The 20,671-nt window shown below is 38.9% G+C and overlaps 1 protein-coding gene across 4 annotated transcripts in view; it reads right to left on the reverse strand.

Annotated features, from left to right (window-relative positions):
* Positions 1–20,671, reverse strand: part of OTUD7A (OTU deubiquitinase 7A) — a 381,326-nt gene that overhangs the window by 179,277 nt on the left and 181,378 nt on the right. For all 4 annotated transcript variants that reach the window (XM_043434490.1, XM_043434492.1, XM_043434491.1 and 1 more), the window contains one exon: positions 13,103–13,230. The gene's annotated coding sequence lies outside the window, so the exon portion shown is untranslated. The remainder of the gene's footprint in view (positions 1–13,102; positions 13,231–20,671) is intronic.

Consider the following 20,671-nt stretch of genomic DNA (forward strand, 5'->3'; position numbering starts at 1 on the left):
TAGGGGTACCAGAAGAAGAAGAGAAAAAGAAAGCGTCTGAGAAAATTTTTGAAGAAATTATAGTTGAAATTTTCCCTAACATGGGAAAGGAAATAGGAGAAACATCCAAGGAGAAACACCCTGAGACACATTAATCAACCAACAAAAATTAAATGCAAAGAAAAAATATTAAAAGAGGCAAGGGAAAAGCAACATGTAACATACAAAGGAAACATACAGTGAACAGCTGATCTTTCAGCAGAAACTCTGCAGGACAGAAAGGAATGGCAGGATATATTTGAAGTAATGAAAGGGAAAAATCTACAACCAAGATTACCCAGCAAGGAGCTCATTCAAAATTGATAGAGAAATCAAAAGTTCTACAGACAAGTAAGAGTATTTAGCACCACCAAAGCAGCTTTACAACAAATGCTAAAGAGATTTCTGTAGGCAGGAAACACAAGAGAAGGAAAAGACCCACAAAAGCAAATGCAGAACAATTAAGAAAATGTCAATAGGAATGTTTATATAATAATTACTTTAAGTGTAAATGGATTAAACACTTCAACCAAAAGACACAGAGTTGCTGAATGGATACAAAAACAAGCCTATACATACGCTGTCTACAAGAGCCCCACTTCAGACCTAGAGACACATACAGACTGAAAGTAAGGGGATGGGAAAAGATACTCCATGCAAATGGAAATCAAAAGGAAGCCAGAGCAGCAATTCTCATATTAGACAAAATAGACCTTAAAGAATATTACATGAGATAAAGGAGGACATTACATAATGATCAAGGGATCAATTCAAGAATACATGAAAATTGTAAATATTTATGCACCCAACATAGGAGCACCTCAGTACATAAGGCAAACAATAACAGACATAAAGGGGGAAATAGACAGTAAAACAATAATAGTGGGGGACTTTAACACCCTACTTACACCAATGCATAGATCATCAAAACAGAAAATTTATAAACAAATACAGCCTTAAATGACACATTAGACCAGATGAACCTAATTGATACCTTCAAGACATTCCATCCAAATACCAAAGAATACACTTCTCAAGTATACACAGAACATTCTCCAGGATAGATCACATTTTGGGTCACAAATCAAACCTTGGTAAATTTAAGAAAGTTGAAATCCTATCAAGCATCTTTTCTGACCACTACACTATGAGACTAAATATAAATTACAGAAAAACTGTAAAAAACACAAACACATGGAGATTAAACATTATGATTCTAGATAACCAACAGGTTACTGAGGAAATCAAAGGGGAAATTAAAAAATACCTAGAAACAAATGACAATGAAAATACAACAACTCAAAACCTATGGGATGCAGCAAAAGCAGTTCTAAGAGGGAAGTTTATAGCAATGCAATTCTACCCCAAGAAATAAGAAAAACATCGAATAGACAACCTAAACTTGGGGCTCCCCTGGTGGCTCAGATGGTAAAAGAATCTGCATGCAAAGATCAAAGCACAAATAAGTGAAAAAGAAGTACAGGAAACAATAACAAAGATCATAAAACTAAAAGTGGTTCTTTGAGAAGGTAAACAAAATTGACAAACCACTGGCCAGACTCATCAAGAAAAAAAGGGAGAAGACTCAAATCAACAAAATTGGAATGAAAAAAGGAGGGGGTTACAACAGACAATGCAGAAATACAAATATCATACATGAATATTATGAGCAACTATAAGCCAATGAAATGGACAACCTGGAAAAATAACAAATTCTTAGAAAAGTTCAACCTTCAAGACTGAAACAGGAAGAAACAGAAATTATGAAAAAGTCAATCACAGGCACTGAAATAAAAACTGGGACCAAAAATCTCCCAAGAAACAAAAGCCTAGGGACAGACAGTTTCACAGGTGAATTCTATCAAACATTTAGAGAAGAGCTAATGCCTGTCCTTCTCAAACTGATCCAAACAATTTCAGAGGAATGAACATTTCCAAACTCATTCTATGAGGCCACCATCACCATGATACCAAAACCAGACAAAGACATCACAAAAAAGAAAATTATAAGCCAATATCACTTATGAACATAGATACAAAAATCCTCAACAAAATTCTTGCAAACAGAATCCAACAACTTATTGAAAGGATCATATGCCATGATCAAGTCAGGTTTATCCAAGAGATTTAAGGATTCTTCAGTATATGCAAATCAATCAACGTGATACACTGTGTTAACAAATTAAAAGATAAAAATCATATGATAATATCAATAGATGCAGAAAAAGCTTTTCATAAAATCCAGTACCCATTTATGATAAAACTCTTCAGAAAATAGGCACAAAAGGAACCTACCTCAACAAAATAAAGGCCAGGCCTGGTGTGCTGCGATTCATGGGGTCGCAAAGAGTCAGACACAACTGAGTGACTGAACTGAACTGAACTGATATCAAACACACCCATAAACATTATTCTCAATGGTGAAAAAACTGAAAGCATTTCCTGTAAGATCAGGAATAAGACAAGAGTGCCCACTCTCACCACTATTATTTAACAGTTCTGAAAGTCCTAGCCACGGCAATCAGAGAATAAATAGAAATAAAAGGAATCCAGATTGGGAAAAAAGAGAGGAATCCAGATTGGAAAAGAAACTCTTACTGTTTGCAGATGACATGACTATACACAGAAAACCCTAAAGATCATATAAGAAAATTACTAGAACTAATCAGTGAATTTAGTAAAGTTGTAGGATACAAAATCAAAACACAAAAATCCCTTGCATTCCTATACACTAATGATGAAAAATCAGAAAGAGAAATTAAGCAATCAATCCCATTCACCACTGCAACAAAAAGAATAAAATACCTAGGAATGAACCTACTTAAGGAGACAAAAGAACTGTATATAGAAAATTAAAAGATACTGATGAAAGAAATCAAAGACAACATAAAGAGATGAAGAGATGATACAGGATTCTTGGATTGAAAGAATCAATATTGTGAAAATGACTATACTACCCAAAGCAATCTACAGATTCAATGCAATCCCTAGCAAATTTCCAATGGCCTTTTTCAGAGAACTAGAGCAGATAATTTAACAATGTGTATGAAAATACAGAAGACCCCAGATAGCCAAAGCAAACTTGAGAAAGAGAAATGGAGAGCCAGAGGAATCAACCTTCTTGACTTTAGACTATACTACAAAGCTACAGTCATCAAGATAGTATGGATGGCACAAAAATAGAAATATAGACCAATGGAACAAGACAGCAAGTCCAGAGATAAACCCATGCACCTATGAGCATCTCATCTTTGACAGAGGAGGCAAGAATATACAATGGAGAAAAAATAGTCTCTTCAGTAAGTGGTGCTGGGAAAACTGGACAGCTATGTGTAAAATAATGAAATTTGAACATTTCTTAACACCATACATAAAGATAAACTCAAAATGAATTAAAGACCTAAATGTAAGATCAGAAACTATAAAACTCTTAGAGGAAAACATACGTAGAACACTCCTTGACATAAATCATAGCAAGATCCTCTATGACCCATCTTCTACAGTAATGGAAATAAAAACAAAAATAAATGTGGGAACTAATTAAACTTAAAAGCTTTTGCACAGCAAAGGAAGCCATAAACAAGATGAAAAGACAACCCTCAGAATGGGAGAGAGTAACTTTAAGTGAAGCAATTGCCAAAAGATTAATCTTTAAAATATACAAGCAGCTCATGAAGCTCAATATCAGAAAAACAAAGAACCCAATCAAAAAATGGGCAGAGCATCTTTTCATGTGTTTATTAGCATTCTGTACATCTTCTGTGGAGAAATACCATCAAAGTTACAATGAGGTATCATCTCACACAGGTCAGAATGGCCATCATCAAAAAGTCTAGAAACAATAAATTCTGGAAAGGATAAGAAGAAAAGGAATCTCTCTTACACTGTTAGTGGGAATGCAAACTGATACAGACACTATGGAGAACAATATGGAGAGTCCTTAAAAAACTAGCAATAAAACTACCACATGGCCCAGCAATTCTACTACTGGGCATATACTCTAAGGAAACCAGAATTGAAAAAGACACATGTACCCCAATGTTCAATGCAGCACTACTTACAGTAGCTAGGACATGGAAGCAGCTTAGATGTCCATTGACAGATGAATGGATAAAGAATCTGCAGTACATATATACAATGGAATAATACTCAGCCACAAAAAGGAACACATTTGAGTCAGTTCTAATGAGGTGGACAAACCTAGAGCCTATTATACAGAGTGAAGTGCATCAGAAAGAGAAATATAAATATCATATACTAACGCATATATATGGAATCTAGAAAGATGGCACTGATAAATTAATTTTTCAGGGCAGCAATGGAGAAACAGACATAGGGAACAGACTTATGGACACAGTGGGAGGGCAGGAGGGAGAGGGTGAGTCGTATGGAGAGAGTAACATGGAAACTTACAATACCATATGTAAAATAGATAGCCAGTGGGAATTTACTGTATGACTCAGGGAACTCAGGCAGGGGTTCGGTAACAATCTAGAGGGGTGGGATGGGGAGGGAGATGGGAGGGAGGTTCAGGAGGGAGGGGACATGCGTGCACCTATGGCTGATTATTGTTGATGTTTGATAGAAAACAACAAAATTCTGTAAAGCAATTATCCTTCAGCTAAAAAATAAATAATTTTTTTTTAAAAGTCAGACACAACTTAGCAACTAAACCACTACCACCACAGGTGATTCATGTTAATGTATGGCAGAAACTAAAACATTGTAAAGCAATGATCCTCCAGTTAAAAATAAATAAATTAAATTTAAAAATTAAGTTTGGAAAAATCAGCCCTGAGGTGTTGAAATGGGTTATTTTTCCACCTCTAGGGGGAGTATATGGGATTTGTGGTGAGGTCAATGGAGAGCATTTTGTTCAGTATCTCAGTTTTTTAAACGTAATTCTGCCTCTTGATATCTTTCATAGAGTCAGCCATGCTCAAGTGCACAAGGATGTGCATATAAGGATGTTCCTTGCAGCACAGCTGGAAATATCCAAAATGACTGTTTGTCAAAGAGGAATGTCTGCATCACCTATGGCACCAGGCATGACCTGTCCCTGAGTTGGCTATATGAACATTTCTCTAAGGCATGTGAGAATATCCATGTATTATAGAATAATTAAAACTATTGAAAGGGAAAAGAATCTCATGTGTAGGACAACGTCTAAAAAGCCACAGCCCTCCTTTTAATTTCACTTCTGGCTTTCGGAGCTCTGCTTTGTGCTCACATGATACAATCTACTTGAAGTATTATTTTCTGCAGAAGCTATTCAATTAGATAAGAAATGACAGGTGGGCTCAAGCCTGGAAACTGAAGGGAACAAAAGAAAGGAAAGGCTCAGTTGGTAAGGCAGTGATGGAAGTTGGAGAAACAAAGGAGAAAGGCCAGACTGATAAGACCTGGGTGCTGCCATCCTCTGTAAGCATGACCTCTGGATGGTCACTAAAGCCCCTTCAATCTTTTTCTCATCTATACAAGGGGGGAATATACCATATCTTTCTTAGAATTTTGTTAAGATTAACTAAACTTAAGTTAAACTATATCCCTCCCTCCCTTCTCTATTTCTACCTACCTGCCAAGCTGACTACTTACCTATCTCTCTACTTTTCAATCTCTTTCCTTTTCTGTTTGGCTTTGTGTCTATCTGACTATATGCTTATCTATCTCACTATACATTCATATAAATATCTATCTTACTGTCAATATACCTCCCTTTTCCCTGATTTTTTGTCTGTCTTACTACTATCTATTTATCTAATCTAGTAACGGTCTGTCCATCTTCTAGTCTCTATGTCTGTCTGTGTTTCAATCCATTTGTCTAACTACACATATATGTCTGTTGGTGTATTCATCTGATTGTCTGCCTTTATCTGTATGTCTATCCACCTACTTTTATCTTCCTCCCTCCCTCTACATCTTTATATCTATCAGTTTTACTGCCTAGTGACTATCTTTCTGTCAATTTAATTTTTCTCTATCAATCAATCAATTTATTTATCTCTGCCCTGACACAGTGATTGACACAGACTAGAGCCTCATTAACTATTAGTTTATCTTCCTCCTTTCATTTCCCTGCACTTCTTTATTTATCCATTTCCATAACCAACTGTTGTTCACTAAGCCCTTTCTCTGTGTTATGTGCAATCCAAAATCAGGCTTGGGCTCTTCCTTCAAAGAGTATTCAGGCTGGTGGCCAAAAAGAACAAACTAAAGAAGTGACATTACGTGGTACTTAGTGCTATAAGAGAGATAAGCCTGTCCTACATAGGCATGGAGGAGAGAATTAACGGGGCTGAGGAAGTGATCTCTCATCTGCAGAAGAACTAAGAATTTTGCAAGTTAAGAGGTAGAGAGCTGATCTCCATGTGAATATGGGGGGTGGGTGGGAAGTAAGGACAGAGCCAAACAGGTAGAGCAGAATGTGTATAGACCTGAAGATCAACAGAGCAAGGATATATTCCTGAAACAAATTGTAGGGAGCTCACAAAAATCAGACAAAAGAGACCGACCATGACCTAAATAAATGAAGAGATGTACTACTAGCATGGACTGCAAGATACAGTGTAGTTAAGAAGTCAATTACCCTCAAATCATCTACAAATTAAATACAATCCCATTCAACATCTAAGTAGGATCCTTTGTAGACATGGATAAGTGGATTCTAAAACTTACATGGAAAGATGAAGGAACCAGATTAGCCAAAAACAATTTTGAAAAAAGAAAAAAAGTTGGAGGATTCATGCTGCTTAAAAATGCATTATAAATCTACTGTGGGCAAGACAGTGTGGTATTTGGGAGAGGATAGATACACAGATCAATGGAACAGAAAACAGACAGCTGAGATTTTGACAAAGGTACCAAGGCAATTGATGGGAAAAGGACAGACTTTTCAAACAGTGATCCTAGAACCAATTGACAGTCATATGCAAAAGCAAAGAGACAAAAACACCTCAATCTAGACCTCACACCACATATAAAAATAAACTCCATTTGGATTATAGACCATGTGTGTACGTGTGTTGAGGTGTTCACGTGTGATTTCATGCACATGTATAGGAGTATGTGTGTGTGAGCTTCTGTGTGTCAGGATATGAGTATGTGTACTTGTGTTTATGTTGGATGTGGATGCATATATATGCATGTGTGCATAAGCATATATGCATCTTTGCATAAATGTGTATCTGTGTGTGTGTGTGTGTGTGTGCATGTTAAAGAGGTCAGGAAAGTTATCTAGGGGATATTTAGACAGAAGTTCCAGTGAGCTAGATATTTACACTTGGAAGTTTCCAGCATACTTACAGTAAGTGAAACAAAGGGAGTAGATGTGATAGCTCTTTTCCATTAAAAAATAATTAAATTTCAAAAGCAAAGGAGAATTTCAGCTTTTATGCTCAAACAGGCTATTATAAAATTCAGTTTTATCTAAGTATCTATCTCTCCAAACAGAAGAAGCCAGTTTACCTAAATGAAGGAACAAACAAAAGGAAAAAGACATCTACAGACATGCATCATCCTGGATGGCTCTGTATATTTTATAATAGCTGGCACTGAGATAGGTAGATTTTTAAGAATCCAATCAGTTTCCTATACTTACCTGACAACTTTATGACCTGAATGTGTTAATCTACTAATTGCATTCTTGGGATATCAGAGTTTCAAGCTTTAATCACTAGGAACACTTATCTTGAAATACAAATGCACACAGGCCTGCAAATAAACTGGGACAATCAATTTCGTCCCTGGCTCTCACTGCTTCACTTTGAAATGAAGATAGTAGCTCCTGTTTTACACAGTTCTGGGGGTGATTACACAACACAGTGCCTCGCCCACAGTGGGTACCAAAAACAGGTTATATATGATGATTACTGTTGTAATTATCTATTCATTTAGTTGCAAATATATTCTTAAACTAATAACTTTAGACACCTAATAAAACTCTCTGGAGTACCATTCTTTCAGAAGATTTGCTTTTATGTCATATCAAAAGAACTTATTTCATACAGGCCTTCCCTGGTGGCAGTAGAGAATCCGCCTGCCAATGTAGGAAACATGGATTCAAACCCTGGGTTGGGAAGAGCCCATGGAGAATGAAAAGTGGCAACCCACTCTAGTATTCTTCCCTGAGAGATCCCATGGACAGAAGGAGCCTAGCAGGCTACAGTCCACTGGGTCGCAAAAGAGTCAGTCAAGACTTATTAACTAAACAACAACAACAATATATATACTTTTTCAGATTCTTCTCCCTTATAAGTTGTTATAAGATACTGAGTATTGCTCCCTGTGCTATGTAGCAGTCCTTGCTGTTTATCTATTTTATGAGTGTGTGTGTGTGTGTGTGTGTGTGTGTTAGTCATTCAGTCATGTCCAACTCTTTGCAACCCCATGGACTGTAGCCCACCAAGCTCCTTTGTCCACGGAATTCTCCAGGCAAGAATACTGGAGTGGGTTGCTGTATCCTCCCCCAGGGGATTTTCCCCACCCAGGGATCGAACCCAGTTCTCCTGCATTGCAGGCAGATTCTTTACCACTGAAACACCTGGGAAGTCCTCTATTTTATATATATGTTGATAACTGTGTGTATATGTTAATTCCAAACTCCTAACTTATCCGCCACTCCCTTCCCCCTTTGGTAACCGTATGTTTGTTTCTATGTCTGTGGTTCTATTTCTGTTTTGTAAACAAAAAATATTAATAATTTTTAAAACGTTGGTTCTATACTGAAGTGGATACACACGAAGTTAAAGTTTACAGGGTCAGCTGTCTGAGTTAAGAAAGAAATGACACTTTTAAGCAGAATATATATGTACAACTCCCCTTAGGAAAGAATGGTGAAGCCAATATCACTCAAACACTTAAGTCCTGGCTCAAGATCAAATAAGAAGCTTTGCAGCTTTGGAGACAATACAGCAAGTTTGAGGTAGTTGATTTCAACATTTTTTTTTTTTTTTTTGCTCAGAGTCCAACCCCCTGGGGAACCACTGACTCCTTGGGCAGCTGGGGAGTCAGGGCCACCCAGCTAGAAAGTGGGAGTGAGCACTTGACCCTGAGACCCCAGAACCTCAGAGCCCAAGAGCTGATGTTTCACATGGATGGAAGCACAGCCTATCTGCCCAGCATCCCCACCCCACTGCCCCAGAGTTTGGCACCAATGGGCAGAGCCAGGTTCCCTAGGAGGACCTCAGGCCCCTGGCTCTGCTACCTTCCTCATGACCTGGATATGTCACCTAGTCTGGGGCGACATGGGCCCATCCTTCCTGGAGAAGTATAGGTGTGTGTGACACAGACAAACACAGCACCCTGATCACACTCGCCCCAGAAAAGCGTGAGCTCCTGGGATCCAGGGAAGCAGCTGCAGAAGACTCAGGCCCTTCCTGTCAGGCACAAGGAAGCAGGAAAAGGGAGCAGAAGAGAGGGACTCAGGGTCCTGGCCCAGGGTTGCCGGGGAGGCCCCCTGCAAGGCCCAGGGCCTGCCAACCTCGTGGAGGGGGCTTCTCCAAGAGGGGCTTCTCCGAGCCTTCAAGATGCCTCAAGGCCATCCTTAAGCATGCTGGTTTGGAGCACGCCTCTCAAAACCAGGTAACTCAGGTTTTCAAGGGGGCAGAAATTCCTCATGGTACATATTAGGAAATGAAAAATAAAAGGCCGCCCTGATACTTCTACCCACGTGTTCAAATGAAACTCAAGTAATCAACAAAGATTTCCAGTATAGCACAGGGAACTATATTCAATATCTTGTAATAACCTATAACAGGAGGGAACGTAAAAAATATATATATGTATAAATGGATCATTGTGCTATACACCTGAAACTAACACAATATTGTAAATAAATCAACTACATTTCAATCAAAACAAAACAAAACAAAACCCAAACAAACCCAAATGCTCTCTTCTGTGTCTCTGCAGAAGCAGAGATCCGATTTTCAACTTTGCTCCACCCATCCCATCAAGTTGATGTCATACCTACAACCTAGTTCTTTCCCCAAGGAACTCATCCCAAAGGGACACAGAGACAGGCAGAGGGTCCCCAGCTCGTAAACTGCTAAGAAGGAGGAAATCGGAAGGAGGCGGTGGGAAACTTCAGAGGAGCTTTGGGTTGGGGATGCCAGCTGGGCTGGCTATCGCCCCAGGGAGCAGGAGAACAGGGGACACCACAGAACCATCCTGCACACTCTGTCTGACAAGCAGGAAGCACGCTGGCTGCAGTCACAAGCATCCTTTATCATACCAGCCCTCATCTGCTTTTAAGAATCGCAGGTAAGTTTGCCAAGGGGGAGGTTGGGGTTAGCACATGCAAGCTTTTATAAACAACAAGGTCGTACTTTATAGCACAGAAAAAATATATAAAAGATATAAAAAAATATATTCAATATCTTGTGATACACTGTAATGGAATAGAATATAAAAAAGAATGCATATACATAGATAACTGAATCACTTTGGTGTACAGCAGTAATTAACACAACATTGTAAATCACCTGTACTTCAATAGCAAAAAAGAAAGCACTGTGGGGAAGAAAATGACATAAGTAAAATGTACAGAAGAAGCGTTTTCAAGATAATCTAGCTAGAAGTACTCTCCAGAAGCAATCTAATCCATGTCCACATGTAGCCTGTAAATCACATGTATATTCACAAGCTATCTCCCTGGTAAAACTTCTAAAACATTCTTAAGGAAGATTCCACGGCCAGAAAATAAAACCATAGGGACTGAATAAAACCACAATGACTGAATCTAAACAGAAAGAAATCTAATAACCTTGTCTGAAGGTCCAAAGCTCAATTAGTTATCTGTGACTGAAAGGCAAACAGACAGTGGGCCAGGGAGGTCCAGGCCTGCAGCAGGGAGGAAGGGAGTGTGACCGAGAGTGTGAGGGGTAACCAGAACAGCGGGTGGAGTCACCTCCTGGGGACACTGTTCACTGGTGGATGCGTCCTGCCATGAATTTGCTTCTCTACTCAACCTTCTAAGTGTAGGGATTTAGGATTATGAGCCCTCAGACTAGGGCTCTGCCCTGTCATTAATGTTCATCAGCCCTTTGGTCAAAGGTCTGAATCAGCTTTCAAGGGTTACAAATGAACTCAGGGTTGGAGCAGCACTCACTGGGCACTCAACCATTCTTTCTGCCTCTGTAATTGTACCCAGTGAGTGCCAACCATGGCTCCAGCCCCACTGGACACCTCTAGCATGACTTACTCCTGTTGCCAGTGTTAAATACTAGGGCACTGAGGGTTGTGAAATGAAGCATTTACCCAGGTCGTCTGGTTAGCATGAGGCAGAGACAAGGGGCACACCTATACAGTCTGATTTCAGAGTCCTTCTCTTGACTACCCAGATACTCCCTTGTGTGATCTCACAGATGTGGAAATAGTGAAAAAGGGAGGACTATGTTACAGTCTGATGTGCAGATCGAGCGATTAGTGAAAAATCATAATACAACCAGCAATGGGTGCTAAAGTCATTGGTGAAAATTATCTGGGAAAGAGAACATTCCTATGATCTCAAACCTCACCCCACAGATTACTTACTAATTAGAAGAAATAAATAAGGTAACATCATAAAGGAGAGCTCTGGCAGAAATCACTTTGGCCAGCTGAACTTGTCACTACCAATACTAGGTCATGATGATGTAAATGCGAGGCAAATACATGAGATGTCTATCTGCAGCTAAGGATGAAGGACAGTCAGACAACTCCTGTGAGATACTCTACAAAACAAAAGGCTTAGATTCTTATTTTTTGGCTTAGATTCTTTACAAATATGTGAACATTGCAAAAAACAAAAACAGGGTTGTCCCTAGGATAGCAACATCAAACCAGTCAATCCTAAAGGAAATCAACCATGAATATTCACTTGGGGGGACTGATGCTGAAGCTAAAGTTCCAATACTTTGGCCACCTGATGTGAAGAGCCGACTCACTGGAAAAGAGACTCAAGATGCTTGGAAAGATTGAAGACAGGAGAAGGGGGTGACAGAGGATGAGATGGTTGGATGGCATCAATGACTCAATGGGTATGAGTTTGAGCAAACTTCAAGAGATGGGGAAGTATAGGGAAGCCTGGCGTGTTGCAGTCCATGGGGTCTCAAAGAGTTGGGCACAGCTTAGTGACTGAACAACAAAGAGATATAACTAGATTCAGTGAATGACATTTAACTGAATACTAAATAAGGGAAAACATCTATAAAGGATATTTGGGGGGCAACCAGGGGTATTTGAATTGGAACTATATATTGGAAAACATTGCTTTATCAATGTTGAATTTCACAGGGATAATGGTATTATAGGACAGTTTTGAAGAAGACAGTCTATGAATTTAAGAGATATATGCGAAGTGTGTCATGATGTCTGCAATTTATGTACAAATGATTCAGAGAAAAAACTGAACATGCATCCGTAACACACACACATCCATATTTACAATCTCTCCACGTGTGTATGTATCTGAGTGTGTACTTGGGTAAACATCTAGTAAACCTGAGTGAAGAACACAGGTGTTCACTGTCCTCTTTTTCCATTTTCCTAAGAGTTTGGAGTTTATCAAAAGGAAAAGTAGGCAAAAAAGTAAATGAAGATATTTGTTTAAAGAGTCATAAGGCAAAAGAATTGCTACTCTCTGATATCAATTAGATAAAAATTCTATTTCTGGACAAGTACTAAGAAGAACATTAAAAATAAAAGCAATTAATATGGTAAGATGAGAATTTAGTCTTTTGTTTAAGTTGCTCTTCTAATATTTTAAAAATCAATCATGATAGCTACAGTATGGCAACAGAGTTGCTTAATAAATCCTGCACTAGTGTAAATCAAATTACCTCCTGGTATTCACTACAGCCATGTTCTTTAGAAGGGTGATGTTTACTATCCTAAACACAAATCTTAATGCAACATGAAATCCATTTCATAATTTCCTCTCAATGGACTTCAGCAGATAAATTAATGCACTCTTGATCCCTGGCTTTAAACCTGATTTTTAGGTCATCTGTTTCCAGGACCACAACAAGCTCTGCTGTTGGAGATGTCGACTGCACTTGCCCCACCCCAGCATAGTCACGACAGACCCCATGAACATGAAACTCACTTTTCAGACACTGCAATTCACTGGAGGTGGGTGGCAGTCAGGCACCCGGGGCAACGCGGCACTGTCTCAGCTGGAAATGGCCCATTGTTGCCCCAGTGGATGGCGTGAGACCACAGCCCCTGAGAACTCTGGAAAAGACAATAATGAAAGAAAACATTTACATTTCATTAGAAGTGAGAATTTAAAATTTTTTTATATTTCAAATTTTAAAATGATTTAAAATATTTGGTATGAACTTGAAATGGCCTTTAAAATTGTTTAAGTAAGCTTTATTGACAAACAGGTTACATATAATAAATTACATACATTTTAAGTATATGAAAGTGAAAGTCACTCAGTCACGTCTGACTCTTTGTGACTTTTAAGTCCATGGAATTCTCCAGGCCAGAATACTGGAGTGGGTAGCCCTTTCCTTCTCCAGAGGATCTTTCCAAACCAGGGATAGAACCTAGGTCTCCTGCATTGCAGACAGATTCTTAACCAGCTGAGCCACAGGGGGGTCTCCTGCATTACAGGTGGACCAACTGAGCTATCTTTACCAACTGAGCTATCGGGGAAGCCCTTTAAGGAAATAGATTTTGACAAAATGTATACACCTGTGTAACCACCACTGTAATCAAGATACAGAGTTTGACCTTGAAATGGTCTTGACAGTGAACCCCATGCCCCTGAATCTCCCTCCCTCACACACCATCCTACCCTTTAATTTTAAATAAATGAAAGCATTGAGAGTTAGGTCAGGACAAAAGGAAAAGTCTCCTAAGTGAGTGTCAACTTCAGGAAGTGACTGTGAGGTCAGAGTCATGAGAAGTTCACGGGCTATGCTGATGCTCCAGGATAGGTGCACAGAGAGGCTCACAGACAGAAGCTCGACTTCTGATATCCCATGAGAACCTCAGGTGGCACAGACCACAGGGGATCACAAAGTTAGAAGCTGTTCATCATCATCCTTGCCAGGATTATGGTGTGGTCCTCAGGGAATTCAAGAGGTCAGATGACCACTCCTTGTTCCTGGTGGGGTGCACCAGGCCAGGGGGTCAGAGTGTCACCAACAGCATCTTGAGTCAGGAGGGTTCCTGTGGACCACACCTCAGTCCAGGTGAGTGCAGGGTGCCCCCCAGCAGTGGGGTGGGGGAGCAAATATCATGAGTAGCATGTTAACTCCTGAGATCTACTTGCTTATCTGTGATGTGGGCTTTTCTTGTAGGCATCAGACCCCCAGGATTCATAAGCTAGGAGGGCCATGACTGCACAGGTGAGGGGAAGGAGCTGGGTCATACCCTACACATAGTACCAGAACCCTGCTCTCCCCCATGTTAACACACAGGCTCTGGGTGAAGTCTGAGGATCTCTCCTGCATCCAGGGACTGCCTCTCAGGGGGTGCACCCACAGCCTGGGGATGGCCAGTCCTGTCCCTGTAGATCCTGAGCACCCTGGGGCTCCAGAACCCAGGCTGGTTTCCCCTTTGATTTCTTCCATCCACATGGGTAAATCACATATCCTCAAAAACCTAACTGAATTTTAAAGCAGACATTGGAAGACACTAAATGCAAAAGAATGAGAATCCGTAGCCAAAATAATTTTGATAAGAACAAAATTCTCACACTATTGGGAAAAATTGGATATCCACACACAAAAAAATGAAGCTGGGCCGTTACCTTACACCATACCTTAAAGTATTAGTCGCTCAGTTGTGTCTGACTCTTGGCAACCACACAGACTGTAGCCCACCAGGCTCCTCTGTCCATGGAATTCTCCAGGCAAGAATACTGGAGTGGGTTGCCATGCCCTTCTCCAAATACCTCAAAGTTACTTCAAAACAGATCAAAAACCTGTATTTAAGGGCTAAAAGTATACTTTTAGAGGAAAATCTTCATGATCTTGGATTTGGCAATGATAACTTTGAATTGTTACAAATAGCACAAGCAACAAAAAAATTAAACTTAATTAAAAAACTTCTGCACATCAAATGACACAGAAATGAAAAGGCAACCTATGGGATGGGAGAAAATGTTTGCTAACCATATATCTGATAAGTGACTGATTAATATCCAGAATATATAAAGAACACCTACAACTCAAGAGAAAACCCAAACAACTCAGTTTTAAAATAAAGAGCTTTAATACCCATTTGTTCAAAGAAGATATATAAATGGCCAATAATCACATGAAAAGGTACTCAATATCAGTAATCAGTAGAAAAATGCAAACCAAAACCACAGTGAGATACCATTTCGTAGCCATTAGGAGGGAAAACAAACAAACAAACAAGAAAATTGGAACCCTTTTGCATTGCTGGTGGGACTGTAAAATGGTACAGCTTCTACAGAAAACTCTGTAACCAAGATGAGGAACCACAAAAAATTAAACAAAGAATTACCATATGATACAGCAATTCTAATTCTGGGTAGAGCAGAGATTTGAACAGAAATTTGTACAGTCTTGTTGATCAGAATTATTTACAATAGCAAAAATGTGGACATAACTCAAGTTCCCATCAATGAATGAATGAACAGATTAAAAAAACAAGGTCTAGCCATACAATGAAGTATGATTGAGTCTTAAAAAAGGAAGGAAGTTAATTTAAGTGATATCATATGATATTTACCTTTCTCTGTCTGACAATCTCTAGGTCCATCCATGTTGTTGCAAGTAGCTTTATTTCATTTCTTTTATGGGTGAGTAATCCTCCATTGTACATATGAACTACATTTCCTTTATTCATTCCTCTGTTGATGGACATTTAGTTTGCTTCCACATCCTGGCTATTGTAAATAGTGCTGCAGTGAGCACTGGGGTATGTGTATCTTTTTGAATTGTGTTTTTCTCTGAATATATGCCCAAGACTGGGATTTGCTAGATCATATGGTAGCTCTATTTTTAGTTTTTTCAAATTTTATTTTTAATTGGATGATAATTGCTTATAATATTGTGATGGTTACTGTCTACGTCACCATGAATCAGCCATAGATATACATATGTCCCCTTCCTCTTGAACCTCCTTCCCACCTCCTTCCCCATCCCACCCCTCTAGGTTGTCACAGAGGCTGTGGGTTCCCTGAATCATATAGCAAATTCCCACTGGCCATCTATTTTACATATGTTTCAATGCTACTCTCTCAAATCATCCCACCCTCTCCTTCCCACACTGTGTCCAAAAGTCTGTTCTTTATGTCTCCATCTCTTTTGCTACTCTGCAAATAGGATTATCAGTACCATCTTCCTAGATTCCATATATATATGTTAATATATTAATACAATATTTGTCTTTCTGACTTATATCACTCTGTATAGTAGGCTCTAGGTTCATCCACCTCATTAGAATTGACTCAAATATGTTTCCTTTTTATAGCTGTGTAATATTCTACCATGCACATGTACCACAACTTCTTTAGCCATTCATCTGTCAATAGACATCTAGGTTGCTTTTATGTCTTGGCTTTTGTAAACAGTGCTGCAATGAACATTGGGGTACATGAACCTTTTTCAATTATGGTTTCCTCTGGATATATGCCCAGCAGTGGGATTTCTGGGTCATATGGTAGTTTTGTGGAGCTTTCCAGGTAGCACTAGTGGTAAAGAACCTGCCTGCCAATGAAGGAGACATAAGAGATGTGAGTTCGATCGTTGGGTTGGGAAGATGCCCTGGAGAAGGGCATGGAAACCCACTCCAGTATTCTTGCCTGGAGAATCCCATGGACAGAGGAACCTGGTGGGCTATAGTCCATAGAGTAGCAAGGAGTCAGACATGATTGAAACAACTTAGCATGCACGCAGGCATGGTAGTTTTATTCCTAGTTTTTTAAGGAACCTTCATACTATTCTCCATAATGGCTGTACCAATCTACATTACCATCAACAGTGCAAGAGGGTTCCCTTTCCTCCTTACCCTCTCCAGCATTTATATTGCTTGTAGATTTGTTTATGGCCATTCTGATCAGTGTGAGATAATACCTCACTGTAGTTTTGAATTTTTTGAATTTCTCTAATAATTAGTGATGTTGAGCATCTTTTCATGTGCTTGTTAGTCATCTGTATCTTTTCTTTGGAGAAATGTCTGCATCATCCAAGATGCAGAAAACATACTGGGGCGGGGGGAGGAAGAAGGGATAAATTGGAAGGTTGGGATTGAATGTATACACATTACTATAAATATAATAGAAACTAATAAGGACCTACTGTATAGAACAGGGATCGCTACACAGTGCTCTGAAATGGACTACATGGGAAAAGAATGTAAAGGAGTGGATATATGTATATGTATAACCGACTCACTTGCTCTACACCTGAAACCGACACAACATTGTAAATCAACTATACTCCAATAAAAAATTCTTTTAAAAAACATTACAACATGTATGAACCTTGAGGACATTATAAGTGAAATAAGCTAGTAAAGGACAGACACTGTATGATTCCACTTATATGAAGTATCCAGAGTAGTTAAATTCTTAGGGGCAGAAAGTAGAATGGAAGTTGTTAGGGGCTGGGAGATAAGGAATTGCGAGTTAGGATTTAATGAATAAAGAGTTACAATGAGGTTTGAAGAAGTCCTAGGAAGGGATGGTGGTGATGGTTGAATAACAATGTAAATGTACCTAATACTACTGAATGGACACTTATGATACATTTATGTCATGCATGAAAGTAAGCGTTAGTCACTCAGTCATTTCTGACTCTTTCCAACCTCACAGACTGTAGCCTCCATTCAGTGGAATTCTCTGGGTAAGAACACTGGAGTGGGTAACCATTCCCTTCTCCAGAGGATCTTCCCGACTCAGCGATCAAATCCCGGTCTCCCACATGGCAGGCAGATTCTTTACCATCCAAGCTACCAGGGAAAGCCCCATGTTATGTATATTTTCCCACAATAAAATATTTTCAAAATAAACACACAAAAGAATGAGAATCAAATTAAAGATTTTTCCATTGGCCACACAGCATTCAAAAAGAAATATATTTTAAGACAGGAGATGAAGGGAGTAGAATTTGGAACCTAGGCCTATATGGACAGACAAATTACATTTCAAGAAAAAGATGATGTATGTTTACAGACATACAGAGGCTCAGAAGGTTCACTGCCCACAGACTCTTGAAAATACTTAGAGAGAAAATACTCAAATAAAAAGAAAAATAAATCCAATGGATAAAGGTAAGATACAAGAAATAATTACTAGTTAAAAGAAATGATAATATAGTATTTATTTGGATTATTAATCAACTGATTGTTATTAAAACTAAAGGTTAAAAATAAAAGGGCAAAATGAGTTATCTTAGTCCAAGATTAAAAAAGGAAATCCTAAACTAACATTAATTGTCAACAAAATAAGTTCAATGTGTAAACCTTATAAATTCACCACATTATAAGTTAAAGAGGAAAATCAGATGACCATTGCAAAAGATATATAATATATAATTCAACATCAATTCACGATAAAAGAATCTCTTTAGCCAAGTAGAAATAGATGCTCTTTAACCTGATACAGGATATCTTCTAAAAGATGACAGGAAAGATTACACTTCATGGTGAAATGCTGTATAATGCTGAATGCCCTTCCTTGATCATGAATAAGATCAGGTCACAGTATCACCACTGCACTAGCTGTGCTTAGTCGCTCAGTCGTGTCCGACTCTTTGTGACCCAGTGGACTGCAGCCCGCCAGGCTCCTCTGTCCATGGGGATTCTCCAGGCAGGGATACTGCAGTGGGTTGCCATGCTCTCCTCCAGGGGATCTTTCCAACCCAGGGACTGAACCCAGGTCTCCTGCATTGCAGGCAGATTCTTTACCATCTGAGTCACTAGGGAATCCCAATACTAGAGTGGGTAACCTATTCCTTCTCTAGGGGATCTTTCTGACCCAGGAATACAACTGGGATCTCCTGCATTACAGGTGAATTCTTTACCAGCTGAGCTAACAGGGAAGCACACTGTCAGCACTGTAGGTCACCAATCTCCTGGAAGTCTTAGCCAGAGCACTAAGGATACATAAATAAGTTAATTAAAGTGAAAGGTATGAGAAGTTTAAAAGAAAGGAGAAACCCACCTTTTTGTGGAAAATATGGCTTAATACATAGAAAAAAATCTTGCTGATAAATTACTAGAATAAAAGCTTCAGATATAAAATGAATATATGAAATAAATTCTGTGTGTATGAACCAGAAAGATTTAGAAAACCAAGTAAAAAATGCCAATATACAATAGCATCAATATGAAATATACAGGAATGAACCTAAGAAAAAGTGTACAGAAACCTCATGGAGATAAAATAGGTCTGAATAAGTGGAGATATAGATGAGGAGACATTACACTCTTAAAGGTTCACACACATGCCCTTTAAGATAATTGCATTTAATATCTTAAAGGACATGTGTGTGTCGGGTGGAGGGGTGTTGTGTGTACATGCGTACAACTGGCAAATTAATTCCAAAGTGTATTTAGAAGCCCAAAGTTCAATGCACACTGAAGATAAAGGATGAGGTGGAGAAAGGCCCTGTGGGGTAACCAGACTCATCACAAAATGACAGAAATGAAGATACTCTGTCCTTACAGTACAGGGATAGACACGTAGGGAAGTGGTCCAGAATAGAAAACCTAAAAAAGGATCACATATATATATGGACATTTGATACATGCAGATGATTTTCCAGATCAGTTGGAAAAGAACAGACTTTGCACTATACAATGCTAACACAGTGATCATGTAAATTGAAATAATGAAATTGGACCTCACCATACCAAGAATAAATTTCTAAATTAAGGCTAAACTATACAAATTCTAGAAGAGAATATGGGAAATTTCTTGTGACTCTGAAGTAAGAAAGAATTTCTTGAGTAAGACAAAATAAGAGCATAAACATGGCTAAAATAAATTATAAATTGCTTTGCATAAAAGTATTAAAACTGTTAAGAAAGTGAGTGGACAGACCACCTGATGTGAGGAGACACTTACCAGACATATCACTGATTAAGAAACGGTACTCAGACAATTTAAAGTATTCCTAAGATTTACTGGAAGAAAAAAACCCAAACAAAAAATGGGCCATTGAAATAGGCAGAAATTTTGTAGAAATTGTGCAGAAAACAATTTAAAGGAATAAAGCCCCATGGCTGATTCATGTCAATGTATGACAAAACCCACTGCAATGTTGTGAAATGGTTGGCCTCCAACTAATAAAAATAAATGAAAAAAAAATAAATAAAGGAATAAAGCCATATATGGACAAGGATATAGAGAAAATCCTATAGAACCTTCTTTGGATGCTGGTCAATGGCAAATGCAGTGCAGCTGTTTGCGAAAACTGCATGTCCTGACCTAGACGAAAGGCACCGGCATCCCAGGAACTCTGCCACATCCTTTGGGCCTCACACCCATGCACCTGAGAGCACACTCAAGCTCCTAGGAGCACAGAAACCACCAGCTACTCATCAACTGCAGAATGGAATCCAAATTTCAGGCAAAATGAGTGCATGATAGCTACAGACATCAACATGACTGGATAGATAAACTATATTAAGGGAAAGAATTAAGCCACAGAAGAATGCACACAATCCACTTATATAAAGTGCA

Source organism: Cervus canadensis, chromosome 17 (assembly GCF_019320065.1).
Source record: "Cervus canadensis isolate Bull #8, Minnesota chromosome 17, ASM1932006v1, whole genome shotgun sequence".
Taxonomy (NCBI): domain Eukaryota; kingdom Metazoa; phylum Chordata; class Mammalia; order Artiodactyla; family Cervidae; genus Cervus; species Cervus canadensis.